Source organism: Corvus brachyrhynchos, unplaced genomic scaffold (genome assembly GCF_000691975.1).
Source record: "Corvus brachyrhynchos isolate BGI_N302 unplaced genomic scaffold, ASM69197v1 scaffold54, whole genome shotgun sequence".
NCBI classification, from domain to species: domain Eukaryota; kingdom Metazoa; phylum Chordata; class Aves; order Passeriformes; family Corvidae; genus Corvus; species Corvus brachyrhynchos.
The window spans coordinates 1778601-1795481 of record NW_008237902.1 but is presented as its reverse complement, the minus strand read 5'-3'; positions in this window follow the sequence as shown (position 1 = coordinate 1795481).

Genomic DNA, 16881 nt, shown 5'->3' with positions numbered 1-16881 from the left:
AATGACACAAAGACAGGCTCTGGTGTAGTGTGGGGGTGTGATTGCATGGCGGCATGGCAGCATGCGCAACATGGGGCTTTCAAAACCCCAAAACATGTTTTGGTTTGTGTTTTGGTTTTTTTTCTCTTTCTTTTTTTTTTTTTTTCAGAAGTATATTCTTCTAACCCTCATCTCCATTCTTGCTGCTGGTCCACTGAGGGGGTGAGAGCCGGACTGTCACGAGCAGGGTGACAGGTGGCACTCACAGCCACCACAGAAAGAGCCATCAGTCAGTTGGAAGCAGGAGCACAGGCTTTGACCGTGGGTCCGTGCTAGATAGTATTTTCCTAAATGCAGCCAAGCTGTATTTCCCCCTTTTGTTACTCTTTTGCCCATGGAATGTCAGACAACACTCTGCATATCTGAAGTTCCAAGCTTTCAAACATTACGCAATCTGTGATGGAAATGAGCTTTTAAAACTATCTGTTTGCTTGAAAACCTTCAATCTCAGCAAAAATCGTCCCTGGGAAGCCCTTCCCCCTCTTTAAACAGCAAAACTGAGCTTCAGCTATACTGGCTCTATCTCTGGGCATGACAGTCGGTGGAAACCCCTCTGCTTTCTGTTGGCCGTGTGACTTGGGGTAAAAGCCTCTCTGCTGGTTTAATTCATCAACGAGAACCTGCTGATTGATGTCCTACAACTGGCCCCGCACAGTTTGCTGCACACCTGAGCCTGGAGCTGATCCAGGAGCTCCATCCCTCAGTATGCTCAGGCACAAAACCCTGAATCTGAAAGTCAGGTGCTAATGAAGTAGTAAGTGAACAGAGATTAGTGTACCCTTCCAGTGTCATTTTCAGGTCCCATTTTGATGCTTTTCTGCCCACTTGGAATGCTGCTCCATTTACTAACTTCTTATTTGCTTTCCTTCCAGCTTGCTTACCCATCATCACTAATTACAAAACAAACAATTGCAGCAATACAGTAATGAATAGCAACCTTTTGGGTTTTCTTCTTTTGTGTGTAGGTGCACCTGGTTCAAATATTTAAGATAAATGGGAGTGACTTTCCAACTCCTCACCTTTGCCTAGCAGCACAATTTCTATCAGTCAGTTCTGGGACTGTATGAGCAGGCAGCAGGAGGTTACGCCAGGTAGGCAGAAGGAAAAGTTTTTCTGAGATCTCCTGTAAACACAGAATTCAAGGATTGCTGCTGAGCACCATCCCTCCCATTTTTAATATTTCTTTTTCCCCCTTGATTTTGTGCTGGCTTTGCTCTTTGTGCTTCTTTGAGATCCTGTTGACACTGAGTGATGCTGAAACTCCTTACAGCAAGCCCTAATGTGACCCCAAATTCACAATTTCACCACTAATTCAGAAAAAGGAGAAATTTAGCAGAGAGAATAAGCCTTTCCTGTACCAGTTCCCTAATGCAACACAACACCTGGGTTAAACACAAGCACAGCTTCATTGATTCCCTGCTCTGCATCCACATAAGAGTATCTCTTCAATTTGGATTTGGGATTACAGTGGAATAAAAAGCAATCTAAATCCACTATTAAGTATACCAATAAAAACACCTCACCAGTGAATCTTAAGCAAGCCTTAAAATGTACCTGGAAATAAGGAATTGCCCATTGTAAGTGAAATAGATGTTAATATAAAGCATTTAATGAAAATGGAGTTAGTGTTTCAGCGAATCTTTTTGTATTTCCTTCCATTATTTTATGAGGCTGGGCAGAGACATGTCCCTGTCTGGACTGGGAATGGCTCTGACTGGGCACCAGCTTCCACCTTGGAAGTCCAGTCCTCTGAAAGATATTTTGACCAATATGATACAGTTCAGGAGAACAGTTTGTTTTTAGTTAATTCCCATAATTGTTTATTTTTTAAAAAGTACTCTTCTGCTCTAATGATACCCAGGTTCTCCACCCTTTGGAGTTGTGAGCATTTCTGAAAAGCAGGTGTACAATTCTACTCCCAATCTCCTTGCAGTGAGACATCTGCTTAGTGAAAACAATCCCTCAGTCACCTGCTTAACTGGTTTGATGTTATTTTGGTGTCATGATAACTAGCTGTGCTCTGGGATAAACCAAGAGTCACTTCTTGAGGATGCAAGCATCCGCTGTTTAAGAGACTGAAACGAATCACTCTTTCTGTCTATTCAAATGGATGATTAAAATATTGCTAACTCTAGAAATAATAAAATCATTTAAATCCGGCCTCAAAAAGCTGAGGATTTGGCTCACTGAACTGTTTTGATGTTATTTTGGTGTCATGATAACTAGCTGTGCTCTGGGATAAACCAAGAGTCACTTCTTGAGGATGCAAGCATCCGCTGTTTAAGAGACTGAAACGAATCACTCTTTCTGTCTATTCAAATGGATGATTAAAATATTGCTAACTCTAGAAATAATAAAATCATTTAAATCCGGCCTCAAAAAGCTGAGGATTTGGCTCAAAGGTCTTGAGATTCTCCTTCAGTAGTAGCAAGAAGGTGTTTATACCTTGTCTCTTCATTCCTGAGCCTTCAGCTTAGAATCAGGATGGCTTTTTCTGCAGCTCACTATGCCTTTGGAGAAAGGGAGTTTGAGCTAATTGCCTCTCCATGTGTCTCCAGCAGCTGAGCATTTAAGAGTAATATTCAAAGTGTGATACCAGAACTTTATATATTTCCTTGGTGTGGTCTCCCAGTGGAAAGATTCAGGGGCTCATTCTTTTGTGTCAGACTGTCAGTTTGCAGTATCCATGTTCATTCCCAGTATCTGTGATGTGTAATTGAAGGAGCACATCTGATATATCTCTAACAAAGTCCCTGTTACTGACACTGCGTGTCCTAATCTCTTGTCTGTATTTTTACTGGTGTGAGCACTATGAAGTACAATTTCTGCTGCTGCTGGAGCTGTGGAGCAGTGCAGTAACTTCTAGCATCTTGTGTTTGCATGAGATATGGTGAGATGCTGAACTATGCCAGGGAAATGCCTGGGATGAGGTGTTATCCTGAGCCTGACAAGGGCATGCTGAGGCTGGGCAGGAGGAAAGCCCATGTGAGTGGAGAAGGAAGGACACGCTTTAATTGCAGCCATTCACCTGCACATCAGGAGCAGGAAACATGCATCATCCTCAGTTCTCCCTTGCAGGAACAGCTTTCATCACCTGGCCCCAATGTTTCCCCAAGAGTTAAAAACATTGACGTGCTGGGACATGTCTGCAGCCTCCAGAGGTGAAGGAAAGACCAGGGTTGGGGTGGAGACACCCACACCCCTTGCCATTGCTGTATTCCACAGGGCATGGCACAGGCAAGGGCTACTCACTCCCACGCTGGTTGTTTGTGCTGCTGGAGGAGGGTGCACTCCATGGGTGCTCCCCTGCCCCTGCTGGGTCCTGTGAGAGCTGCCCTGCTGTCCAGCCTTCCCTGGTGCTCCACTGATGAGACGTCGTGGCTGTGATGGTGCACTAACCTGGTGCACAAGAAGGAGGGGGTCCTCTGCATTTGGAGGAGGGAGTCTCTGTGTACAGCTCTTAAACTTCATCTGGGTTTTGGACTGGACCTCAGGGTGCTCCTCTCCCATGTGAGAGCCTGTCAGGCTGGGTGCTGCAGGGGCAACATGTGGAGGAATCTTCTCTGCAGATGCCGACACAGTTTACGTCTGAGATAAGCCCTGAGCTGCAAATGCACAGAGAAGAGCAGAGAACTTCTGGGAATTTTAGACATCTGGACAACTTTAATGTAGAAAACACAGATGTTTATAGATGCTTCCTGCAAGGTCAAGAAGGTTTGAAGATCATAATTTTGTGCTTGGGCATCTAAGTCCTTTTGCAGATTTCTTGGCTCCACTGTTCACTTCTGCAATGGCAGAGGAATGATTTGAATTAGAGCAGCGTCCAAGCTGCTCAGGATAAATGAGCTTGCTACATCCACATGAAATAAATATCTGTCTCACTTTTCTCTTAATTAAAATTAATGTATTAATAATTACTGGGGTGTTGGAAGGATCATTAACGTGTGGCCAAAGTCTCAGACTTTTGTGTGAAGTTGCATAGGCATTCAAAGTACTGTTACTGTCAGTTTAACACTCATTACAATAATACAATTAATTAATGTTCTTTTTTAATGTTGAGTGGCAGGTATTCTATGTCTAATATTGAATAATTATAGCCACAGTACGTCCTTTATTATTTTCTACAAGGGCAATTCTCACCATTTGATCACCAGTAGGACAAATAAAATTACAATGGGGATATTCCAACAAGAGGCAATGTGAGCAACTTCCTTGACCTGGATAAATTACACTGAGCAAAAAACTCCTCCAACAGTTCCAGTGAGTAGTGGGAGAACAAGAGTAGGAAAGACATAAACTATTTCCAAATGGGAACTTGGAGTTCATGCTATCCCTTTGCCAGTTAGTTACAATACTGCCTTTTGCTTTGAAAAGAGACTTAGATACGATACATTCAAAATATTAGCCATTAATATTAATTAGGTAAATATTCTAAGCTCTCTCTTACTCCCAGGTCCAGGGGAGCTGAGAGCACCAGCCTCCCTGCACATGGTGAGAGGGATTTACTGTAGCCCCAACATAACAGGTATTTTCTGGGGCTGCGGCACACAGACACGCCATTGATAATTCTGCCTTTGTTTTGATTGCTTCCAACTGCAGAATGAGGGAGACTTAATTGGCAGAAATTACCTAACTCCTGGCTTGATTAAGGCCTCCATACGTGTTTTATAAATAAAGTAGTCTTTTCAATTGTTTTATCACTTGGAGGTTTCAGCAGACTAAATATGATTTATGGTGTTTTGCCTCTTTTCCCCAAATGGGAACCACTTCTGACCACCCGCCCTGCCTGCAGCTGTGGGCACTGGCACACTGAGAGCTGGTGGGAGCACTGCTGGGGCTGCTCTTGTGGCTCTAGAGGTGGCTGGCCATACTCCAACCCTCCCTGGGGTGTTTGCCCAGCCCAGGGCTCAGCTGAGAGCAGGGTCCCCATGGGGTTTGCGTAGGGCAGTTGGCAGCACCCGCCCCATCCCCGAGGCATGACCGAACAGGGCTGTGTGTTCTCTGTGCTGCTCTCTGTGTCAGGCTCCTTCATGGTACGGCCAGGGCTTGCCCTGACAGCGCTTGTGGGTGATGATTGCATTGGCTGCCGGCTGAATTCCTCTGCTCCCTTCTTATTGTGTTTATCTAGTAAAGGAATAAAGCAAATATATATATCTATATGTCTATCTATATCAGGCTTTCTTAACTGTTTGGGCTGCAGTGTACAGCCTCCCACAGCTTTGAGAAAGGCTCTTGGAGGGAGCACCAATGGCATCTCCATCCCATTGAGCTGTTAGGTTATCCCCCCTTCCTGCCTGAGGGAAGTGGCTGAAGATGAGCTTCATCATGGGACCTTGCCTTCCCTTTAGTCCTGTCATATATCATAACATATCATATCATATCACATCATATCATATATCATATCATATCACATGATATATCATATCATATATCATATAATATATCATATCATATCATATATCATATCATATCACATCATATATCATATCATATCATATATCATATCATATCACATCATATAATATCATCAAATGGTTTGTGTTGGGAGGGACCTTAACACTTATTCCAACTCCCACAGACAGGGACACCTTCCACTATCCCAGGTTTCTCCAAGCCCCATTCAACCTGGCATTGAACACTTCCAGGGATGGGTCAGCCACAGTTTCTCTGGGCAACCTGTGGTAGAGTCCCGCCACCCTCACAGGGAAGAATTTCTTCCCAATAGAAATAATAATAATCATCATCATCATCATCATAGTCCTTCCAAATCTACCCAGTGTGAATTCACAGTCAGAGGTGGAAAGATGAGGAGTAATTGGATGATGGTCAGCCTGGTGCTGAGCTTTGAAACCTGGAATAATGCTTTTAAAAGTGTTTTGTAGGCAAACAACAATGGAAAAAAAAGAATGAATAGAAATAAAATCAAGGTCTTGTGTGTCAAATACACTGCTTACTCCACTCCATATTGTTTCAAGTCTCTTTGTTTTCAAGTAGCCATTCTGCTTAATCCAAGCTTTCAGAAATCATGAGCTTGGCTTAAAACTAGAGCTGAAAATGTTTCATATCAGGTTCTTTTGTTCGCTCACTGAAGGCTGAACATTTTGCACTCATGTGCCTTTCAGGAAGGCTGGATATGCACTAAAGAAAAAAAAAGAAAGCTTAAATTGTTGGGTTAAAAACTGATCCAAGCTCTAAATCACCAGTAAATGCAGATGACTCACGATAAAATGATGAGAATTGAAAATACTGTTAGACATTTACAGAGATAAGGAGAAGAGGTATATTTAGTGGGATTCTTGTGTCTTAGCATTTGGTATTCTGAACTGTCTAGAGAGAAACATGCTGATTTCCTAGGATTACTTGATCATGGTTCACTGAGTTCAGGTTTTCTTTCCTTTTTTTTGCTGTTAATTCAGTAACAGTGAATATTCTTGTGAATGAATTCATGCAGCTAAGCACATTTTTGAAGAGAAGGATATATTTTCTAACAAAGATAGTTTCCTATCTGAAGTGCGGGGAAAAAAGCCCAAAGAAAAAAGTTGTGTTTATGTAATTGTTAGTACTGACTTTTTAAAAAAACAAGTGAAAAAAGAAGTTGCCGTGAAACAGCTGGATGTGAAATTCCAAATAACAGAATTTGGGGTTTTGTGCCAGATTGGATGCGGCTCGATGACAAAGCTGGAATTCAAAGCCAGCACATGAAGCAGCCAGGGAGGCTGATGGAGGATTCAGATGGGTGCAGGACAGGCTGTTTCTGCTTTTCATCCACAGGATACTTCAGATAATAAAAATGAGGTTTCCATCCTGTAATCAGCTCTGCTGTGGAAGGTGCTGCTCCTGTCACAACTCAAGACCCATTTCTTTTGGGAATGGGGAACCCATAGGAAGGATTAATGTCCGGGCAAGGGCATTCTACAGCTGCCACACATGGAGGGGCAACACAAGTGGTTTAACACCATTCCTCCCTGGGAAAACCCATCAGTGCAGGACAGCCTGACAGTCTTCTGCGCAGGGTCACCTGAAGGAGTGCTGAGGTGACACAGCCAGAAATGAGCCACAGCTGTGTACGGCAGTCAGCGTCTGCAGTGACATGGGAAGGAAGGGTTTCCCTAATGGGAACAGGCAGAGGCACTGCAGTCCGGTTTTCCACGTACTTCTTGCAAGGCACAAGGAGTGCAGGGGGGAGCCGCTGCTGTTGAATGAAATACTTCTTTTGTGGCTGGCAGGGAGAGGAGCCCTGTGCTATTTCTGTGCTGATGGTATAGCCACAGGAAGATTATTTGGGTTTTGTGCCCCCTTCCTTTAAAGGACAGTCACTGTGTGAAAACCCAGGGTCCATGCGTGACCAGAAAGGCTTTGACTGGAGATGAGATGAAGTACAGTCCTGCCCTGCTGAGGTGGGAAGGGAAAAACACGTAGAGAAACCTCTGCTTTTGCCTCTTTTGGAAGTTACAGCAGTAGCTTCCCAGCAAACATTTCAGGGCAATGCTTGAGCTCTGTGCTCGCCTGGAGCAGAATTCCAGACACCACCAAAGATCCCCAGCTGGTATTTTGCCTCTGCATAGCAGGGGCTGGTGCCGGGGTGAGTAAGGGAGCTCTTCTCTTGAAAACCCCATGGACAGGGATCTTCACAGATGGTCTTTCACTGAGGACTGAAGCACCAGTGCTCTCCTGGATGCTCAGCCCAGGGGAGTGCTGGTCCTCGGGCCAGGCCAGACCGGTGTTTGCAGTGTGTGTTGGGGGCACGTCCTTTGGGGATGATCTGGCCAAGTGAAAAACTCCCTGGAAGTGCCAGTCCTCAGCAGTGCAGGGAGGTGAGGGCAGCCGGCACGAGGGGCACAAGAGCTCTGGCTGCCCCAGAGCTCCTGTACCCTCTGCTGTTTCCCAGTCTGCCCATATATACTGACCATCCTGCTCCACTTGCCGAAAGTTAAATGCTGGGGAAAGGTATGGACTATTGATTAATGTTTGCTGGACAACTCTCATGCCTGTCCCATGTGGATCGGAGGAATATTCTTCTTCTCTCCTGCCCTTCGTATTGGAGCCACTCTTTATTCAGCAGATTTCTCGGGAGAAATCTGGGGAGAGGGAGTGTGCCTTCCAGAGACGTGAGCTGAATAACAATCATTAAATCCCCCCCTTGCATCAACTTCTGCTCCTGCTCCTGCTGTTCCATATTCTCTGTGGCAGAAACATTGGAAACAGATTTTCTGGGTGCAGAAAAAAGAAAAATTGAACAGCCATCAAGATGCCAAACAACAGAACACATTTTCCTCGTGCAGATAACATTTCTGATGCCATTAACGAACACCCAGGTTTCCCTGAAACCTCTAACCATTGCGGCGTTTTTATAATAATGTTTGCATTAGGCTTCTGGTGGGCTCAGGCTTTTGGAATTATATTTGAACTTTCTTAGCTTTCAGCACCATTAAGCATATTTAAAAAACACATTAAAAGAAATATGTCAACTTGGTTTAGGCTGAAACTTACATTTGAAAAAGAAAATCAGTGAAAAGAAAGTTTCACAAAATACAAATGAAGTGGGAGTGTTTTTCATTGAAGGAAAAAATAAAGAAGATCTATTATTCCAAAATAATTTCTTTTCTCTCTTTTTTTTTTCTTTTCCTATAGAGTGGGCAACTCAAACACATGAACTTTGTGCTTGTGAATGAGGAAAATTAAGTGACCAGCACCCAAACTTCTCCAGTGGATGTGAAACAAAACTCCTTGGTTTTGGGAAATGAAATGAAACAGGAACACCAAATGCAAAAATATGTTAAATAGCACCAGAAGCATCTGCAAGTTTAAACAGAAACATGTAGCTGAAACACGGATTGTTTCCCTGGAAGAGAATGTAGGACATTTTCCTTTTATTTTGATATTTCCATCATTTAAAAGAACAGACTCTTCCCAAACTCCAGCCCATAATTTTCAACCTCCAGGGACCATTACTGAAAAGCCTGAATTCTCAGTTCTTGCTCTGCAGAAAGATTACTAAAACAAGGCTCTGCTCCTTTTCCTGCCTTTTGTTTCTCTGAAGAATCTTGCATGCATTGCTTAGAAGAAGGAGGTACACGAGCTGTGGGAGACCTGGGTACATCTGGGAGACTCTTGGGACCGTGTGATGCCTTAGGGGTTGTGTCCGGGTTGTCCTCCCACCAGGTGCTTCACCACTGATCTCTCCTCTGTCAGAAAGGAAAGGCCATGTATTATTTCACACTCATTGGGTGAAAGGCCATGTATTTTCCATGGCTCCTTGGTGTAATGGGTAGTCATGACAGAAGAAGGGACAACGCTAATGAAATTAATAATGGCACAAAATCTCCAAGAAGGCATTTAGAAGCCTTGCAGCATAATCATAGAATCACAGACTGGTTTGTGTTGGAAGGGACCTTAAAGACGACCCAGTTTGAACCCCCTGCCGTGAGCAGGGACACCTTCTGCAAGACCAGGTTTTTCCAAGCTTCCTGGACTTGAATACTTCCAGGGATAATGAGCCTGTGCCCTCTTAAAGGCAAAGTCTCCTTGAAAACTGTGATGTGCCTTTGTGTGGTTGCCCTTTACATGAGTTTTTCTTTGAGTCTAGCAACAACTAATGTAATAATCAACAAAAATGTGCAGTGTAGCTCCACTCTGCATAATGCCACTGTTTTTCTGTTGGCTTCAACAGCAGTCAGGTCTTCCTTCTGGACTACTGTGAAAAGCAGAAAGGCAAGATGTGATCATCCAGCCCAACCACTACTTTGCCTCTGATTTTTGTAACGGGTGTAGTCAACACCTCCCTGTTTGCTGCCCTTGTATATGGCTTAATATGGAAAACACAACAGGGGCTGCCAAGCTGCGTGTGCTACCATCTATGGGGAAAAGGACTTCCCCAAAGCAGAGGCATAAATTCTGCTTTCTACTTATGCGAAGAATAAAATGATAATACGAAGCTCTGTCCTCTCCTTGTTTGGATCAACAGTATAGGAATGCACAGGTATAAATAGGAGAAAATGTGCTTTTAGGCAGATAAGGAGAACAGCAACTTACACTGATTATGGGGAATAGCAACTTTTTCCAGGCAGAACACTCTGCAGCTGGAAAATCACATTGAATGTATCAGAAAGGCAAGAATAAAATAATGAAAAAGAAGGTGATTTCTTTTAGGTCTCTAAAATTTTTTTCTAATGCATCTATCTATCTATGCATTTATCTAATAAAATTCCAGATAAGTTTTTATATTTTATTATTGTTAATATAATATTAAAAATATAATAGCCAAAGTATAATACAATACAATGTAATCTAATATATAGTATATATATAACATAGAGTAATCACTTGTCTATAGTATGTGGTTTGTAATAAGAACATATTACATATTAATGTATGGCTATATATTATCAACCTATAGCTAATTAATAATAGACATGCTGATGCTGCTGGAAAAAGGTAATGCTGGCAAAAAAAGATAATAATGTTGGAAGATAATTCAGAATTAGCACAAATTAGTTTTGCTAAGGTCTGTTTAGCAACCTGTCATAACCAGGGCATACATATTAAACCAACAGGTTGGGAATAGCTGGGAGTGGGAAGACGGATCATGGTTGGATTTCTACGTGCACCCTTCCTCAGTCCTAGGGAGAGGGACCCAAGGTGGATGGGGACCCTGGATGGCTCAGTCAGATGGATGGATCAGTGTGGATGGGTCAACCTGCTGCTGCTATTTCCCAGCTTGCTTTTGAATTTTGAAACGTCCTGTTCTCTTTATTGAGACCCTGGTTACAAGAAAAAGCCAAGAAGGAAAGAGAATTCTTCCCTTCCTCAGTGATGCCCTGACCAAGGGTGGGGAGAATGAGCCCCTAGCCTGGCAGGGGCAGCTGCAGGTCCACAAACACTGCTTGAGGGGCCAAGAAATGCAATATTATAAAAAGCTGAGGTATTTTCTTAAGGATGACAAAATCACATATCTTCACGGTTATGATCTTCTTGGAACTTTATTTTAGTAGTTTAAATAGCTTGATCTGAATTTTTATCCGAATTTCAGCACAAAAAAATTCCTGGTATATAAATCTACCTGCCAAGCTGCACCTAAAGGGAGGGGTTTTGTATGAAGCTACCAAAATAGAAACCTCCTTCCTTGGGGTAAAGAACTTAAAAAGTATCCATTCCCTTGTGTTTACACAACAGCCCCTAACAGCTCCAAGGGGGACTTGAGAGGTGATCAGGAGTGTGCTTTCTGCTGTAAAAGCTCCCTAAATATGTGTTTACCTAATTCAGGCTTTGAGCACCACTCAGGTGTTTGCCTGTGACCAGCTGTAGCAGCTCTGGGGCTTCAGGCACTGCCGTGTGTCTGACAGTGGGTCCCTCCCCTCCTGATGTCCCCAGGAGCACCTGGTCTAGTGGAAGGTGTCCCCCGCCCATGACAGCAGGGTTGAAATGAGATGACATTTAAAGTGCCTCCAAATCCAAACCATTTTGTGATTCTGTGATTCTAATCCTATGGCTGTGCTGGACCTGGTTATTGCAGCTCCCAAATCCCTGCAGTGTCACCAGTGGGTGGCTTCACCAGCCAAACAGGCTTGGACACTTTTTCCCATTTCCACATCTAACCTCACTAGAGATGGCTCCTGAAGGATTTATAGGTTCACCTTGGGAAAAATTTTTCCTCAACCTTCAGAAAGGTGGCTTTCTTTGGTAAATCCCAGCATCTTCAAGAACTCCAGTAATTTCCTATTCCGGGACTGGTTTTCTCTCAGAAGGGTCCCAAGTAAGCCTTGATGGTTGGATTTGGACAGAAGCCATCAAATCAGCAGTATGGGGATTTTCAGCCTGTTTGTGCGAGTGCAAAGGGTGCAATTGTCAGAGGTTAGGGGCAAATCCAGCTTCTTGGTCACAGAGGGACAAGTTTCTGTTCATGGTCCCTTAGAGTGGAAAAGTGTGGGCAGCATCATGGGCCACTAGGGAAGATGCTGAACTGAGATGACAAACTTTGGTGAAGCGACGCTGAATGTCCACCTGTATCACCTATAAATATAACACACATCCAGAATACACAGGAGTTAATTTCCAGCTAATTTCCAACTTTTGTCCAGACTTGTTCTGTGTAACTAAAATCCAGACTGAGTTAACACCTCACTACAGACTATAAAATAATCTCTGGTATGACCTTTATTGAGGATGCTGTTCTCTGAGGAAGGATGTATTCAGCAGCCAAGTGGTTAAATCAAAATAACAAGGGCTATTTATCTAGTAGCTTTCCATGGCTATACTCAAGGGGGGCATATCTACCTATTTGTCAAGTCATTGACAATAGCCTATTTCTTTCTTCCTACCCATATGCTTTATTAAAGAAACACTTGACCTACCTGTCATATCAAACTGCTTCCTTTATCCAAAACAGAATAATATAGACATTTCCCTTAAGGGAATCCTGATGCAAATATATAAGGACAGGTTGCCAATTTGTTGAACGTATTAGGGTACAGAAAACTGTCAAGGGAAACAGCTGTAATACAGACTGTTCTAACAAGCTCATTTTTCTTTTTTTCCTGTGGTACTTTTGGTCTCTCTTTAGTTTATATTATACGATTTGTATGTTACAATTTTTATGGACAGCTGTCAACTGCAACTCATCTTTTTCATTTTGAAAAAAAAGGGAAACCTTCAGATTCCTGGCCAAGGCTCAGATCTATTGTTTGGTCTCTGACAATAACTCTCACAAAACCTTCTCAGCTGCACATAGCTGAGAAGAAAATTATGCGATAGAGGATGGGGAAAACAGTAAAGCTTGTGATGGAGAAGGTTCTGACTGTGATTTGAAAGGCATGTACTTGCAGGTGAAGCCACTTAAACACACGATGACACTTCCCATTCTCGCCTGTCTGCTTCTGTGCTGCAGAAAGGACTGTCTTGCCCTGGATAAGTGCTTTGGTTTCAAATTTGAAATAATGCAGAAAGGTTCAAATGTGACATTATGCACAAGCAAGCTTTGCTGTGGTTGAGGGCTGGGAATGAGAGACAAACTGCAGGAATTCAGGCTTCCCCGTGGCATGCTGGTTAACCCTGAGCCACTCAGTCCCCAGCACTGGTTTTGGTGCACAGGTCCAAAACATCCCCAGCTTTCCAGCAGACACTTTGGTGATGTTGTACAGACCCTCATCAGTTTCCAAGTGAAATCCATAATTTTCAGCAACTGGAATCTCCTGAGACCAGAAAAGATTAAGAGTCAAATCCATATAATTAGAGGTCTATGTTGACTAGTGGACAAGGCAAAGGCTGTGCTACAGGAAGAGTAGATTAAAGATCTGTTCCACTTTGACTGGATTACCCCAGAGATTAATTAGTCAATTTATGCTTGTTTGCATAAAGGATGACACAGATCATCAGCTGAATGAACAAAAGTTCAGGCAGTGCACATCAGGGCAAGAGGGGAGAGAATTAACCATGTTGGGACTGAGGTCACAGCTTGGGCTGATCTGGTTGCTGTGCCAGTCCATCACGCCTGCCACGTGCCTCTAACCAGTGACCTGTGATGAGAGGCCACCACGGGCTTTAGCATCTCTAATAAAAGTCAGATCACCCAAAGAAAATGTCTCTACAGGGTCATTCAAATATTTGTGTAGAGAAGAAAAGGAGCACTGGAATCACTGCGTGAAAGGCTGTGCAGCAATGATCTGGTATTTCCCCTTGGTCTGAACTTCTGCCCTCTTCCTGCTCCCTGTGTCCTCACAACTAGCCTTGGGCTCCTCTTCTCAGTGGTGTGAAGAAGTGATTCCTTATCCCGTCTTTTAATGTGGTAGCACCCAAGTGAAGATCAAGAGCAACCCTTTTCAGGGCCAGAAGCTCACACAGATGTTAAATATTGGCACTGTGGAAGGAGGAAGCTCTGGTGGTCTGGCGTTGCTGCCATGGGCTGAGCTGAGAATGGCTTTAGGGGACATTTTGTTGGCACATGGCTTATGAAGACACTGAACTGTGTGACTGCAGGATATATGTAGGGTTGAGGAGAAGAAGATCCTCAAAGCATATCTGTAGCACTGACTCTGCCTTTAGAAAAGGACTGGATAGTTTGAAGTCATTAATAGACTTTCCACAGGAGATATTATCCTGCCTGTTTCCTCGGAATACTGTGGAAAACAAGGGAGAGGGACCATCAGACACCACTATTTAGTTCTGGTATTGTAAATACACATACCCAGTGGTTGCTCACCAGCTGATGAGCTTTTTCTGACAGAAGTGAAAACATTGCCTCATTTTTTGTACAAGTTTTGAATCTCCAATGCATTTTCTGGGGCCAAACTGTAGCTCATACATAGAGAGAAATGCATTTATCAGCGGGACTAGAGCAGAGCCAACAGCTTCTCCTCTTTCACCCCCACTGACACACTTAGTGACACCTAATGATCTCTTGTCTAAACAGTGATGCGCTCGAAAAAAGACTTGAATACCCAGGGGGGTGGTGTGGAGGTGAATGTGTTACTCATCATGGTGTATTTGGTAAATCCAACCCCGTCAGTGCAGCCTGGTGTCTGCAGAGCTCTTGGTTGCACCATATCCCAAAACTGGGGGGGCAGCAAGACAAGTTGGGGCAATCCCAGTGAAGGACAGGGGTCTGCAGCACAGCCTCCTGGGGACCAGCATCACCAGTGGCAATTAAACATTGATTAAGTACTGTCCCAGGAGCTGCTTGCCCGAGTCATGTGAGACACCCAGCGGGCCAGATTCCCTGGAACAAACCCATGGTATGTTCCAGCAAGGGTCTGAGTCATGGGTCCTCGGAAGTAATTATTAATTAGAAATAGACGACTGTTTCCTGGGGGGATGATTGAAAAACAAGTATGTCTCAATCTTGGTTTGGAAAAGCCACATCTTGCCAACAGAGAGGATTTTTAATGTTTTTTTCTCAAAGAGCTTCCAGGTATGAATCCTGAAATGTTCAGGCAACATTGGTGTAAACAGATTGATTTGAGGATTTTGCATTATTGAGAGAAGGAGTTCAAATATTGCAGCATCCTCAGCAAAATCCCACCAGACGTGGCTTATATTGCAAAGTAGCTCATTTGGTTTTGATTCATCCTGTACCATGAGGTTACAGCTTGTTTTAGTTGCTGCTTGCTTTTTAGCTGCTTTTTGTTACTTTTTTCTTCTTTCCTATTTTCCTTTTTTTTTCTTTTTTCCCGGAGCTTGTGAATTGCAAGGTCAAGCTAAAGTCAAACTTTAGCATTTCAGTGATGAAATGCAAGCAGATGTGGCAGCTTCATGCAACAGTGTGCCTGCCCTGCTCTGCTGGGGTCTGTGCTGGTGTTTGCACCCTGGACCATGTCCTCTCCTTCACAGGTCAGAGTTGCCAGTTCTCCTGTTTGGATCCCAAAGTCGGTGCCATCCTGGCTGTTGCTCATCCCAGGGAAATTGCTTTAAACTTCAGCACCTACATTGGCACAGCTGCTGTTTGCTTGGCCTTAGGAACAACTGTAGGCAGGTGACTGATGGGTGGTGATGGTGTTTTCCCACATAACACTTCAGAGTCTGATTTCCTCGAAGACATCAGGCTTTCCCACAGAGTTACCTCTGACTCCACCACTTTCTGCAGGTCTATTCATTTGCTCTCTGTATCTCTCAGTGGTTTGCAAATGATAGTGCCAAACATCGAGGGTCTAGTCCTGAGTTGGCCTTTAGGTATCAAAGTAACTTACAGAGGGCAAGATGTGTTTGGCAGAGAGGATTCCCCTTGCTCAGCTCATCCTGGGTTTGGGTCACTCAGTGCTTTTCATTCATAGGTTTGAAAAACTCATGAAGGTATTCTGCATGAGACTGGTAAAGAGTGGAATCTTACTGGGTTATGTTCGTGACCTCAGGGTGTTCAGTGAAGCTGCAGTAATTTGAGATATTTTTGGTTGTCTTGCTGCCGTTTTTCACTATCCAGGCAGAAAACATATGTAAGGTTGTTCTTTTGTATGGTGACAGTGAGAAATACAGGGTTAGCAGCATCACTAGGTATTAGGAATGAAATTCATGAATTAGAATTAACGAATTAGAATTAATGTATTTTTAAAGAAATTTGAGGATAAGTCCTGGAAATTTTTCATCTCCTGGTTTGTGTACACATTTTGCCTGTTCTCAGAATGGGATGTAAAGCTTCATATCAATGAGAACTACCCAAGTAAGGCAATGCAGTGTATTCCTCCCTCTGAAAAATCACAACCAGGCAATATTTTTCTACCTATTATCAGCCCTACATATTTCTAGGTCCAGGAGAAATTTTTATTTCAATGTCAGTTAAAAGACATATTCCTAGAAAAATACCAAGCCCTAAAATCCTTCTGAAAATCTGAAGTAATCTCTAAGTAGAATAAAAAAGGTGGCGGCGGCAGCTCAAGGCCTCTGGTCAGCAGGGAAGCCAGCCTGCTTCCCCCTCTGCATCGCTCTCCCAGTGTTTCTCTCCAAGACCTTTCCTTGATGTTGTTCTGTTCCTATTGGGATTAGTGTGACCCCCTCAGTGGTCTCAGAGGAAGGACTGGGTGAGTCTGAGGGATGTCTCTGTACACAGGGAAGGAAGGATGGGGGTCCCACACCTCAGGGGCGTTTCCTTGCCGGGATACATGGAGCTGGAGCTGCTTCTAGACATATGTTTGTAATTTCTTGTTTGGTCTGCATTGGTTCTGAGAAATGGTGCATTTTTTGATTTGCCTGCTGAAAGGGTTTCACACGTTTGGATGCCAGCATTTGATTAGTTTTGATGATAACCACAGTAGTACAATTCTGACTTCCAGATTGCTTTCCAGTGTGACACTAAGCAGCTGCCCATCTCCAAGGCTGAAGAAGTTTACATGTGCATTTGATTTTTTTTCTTTTTATGAA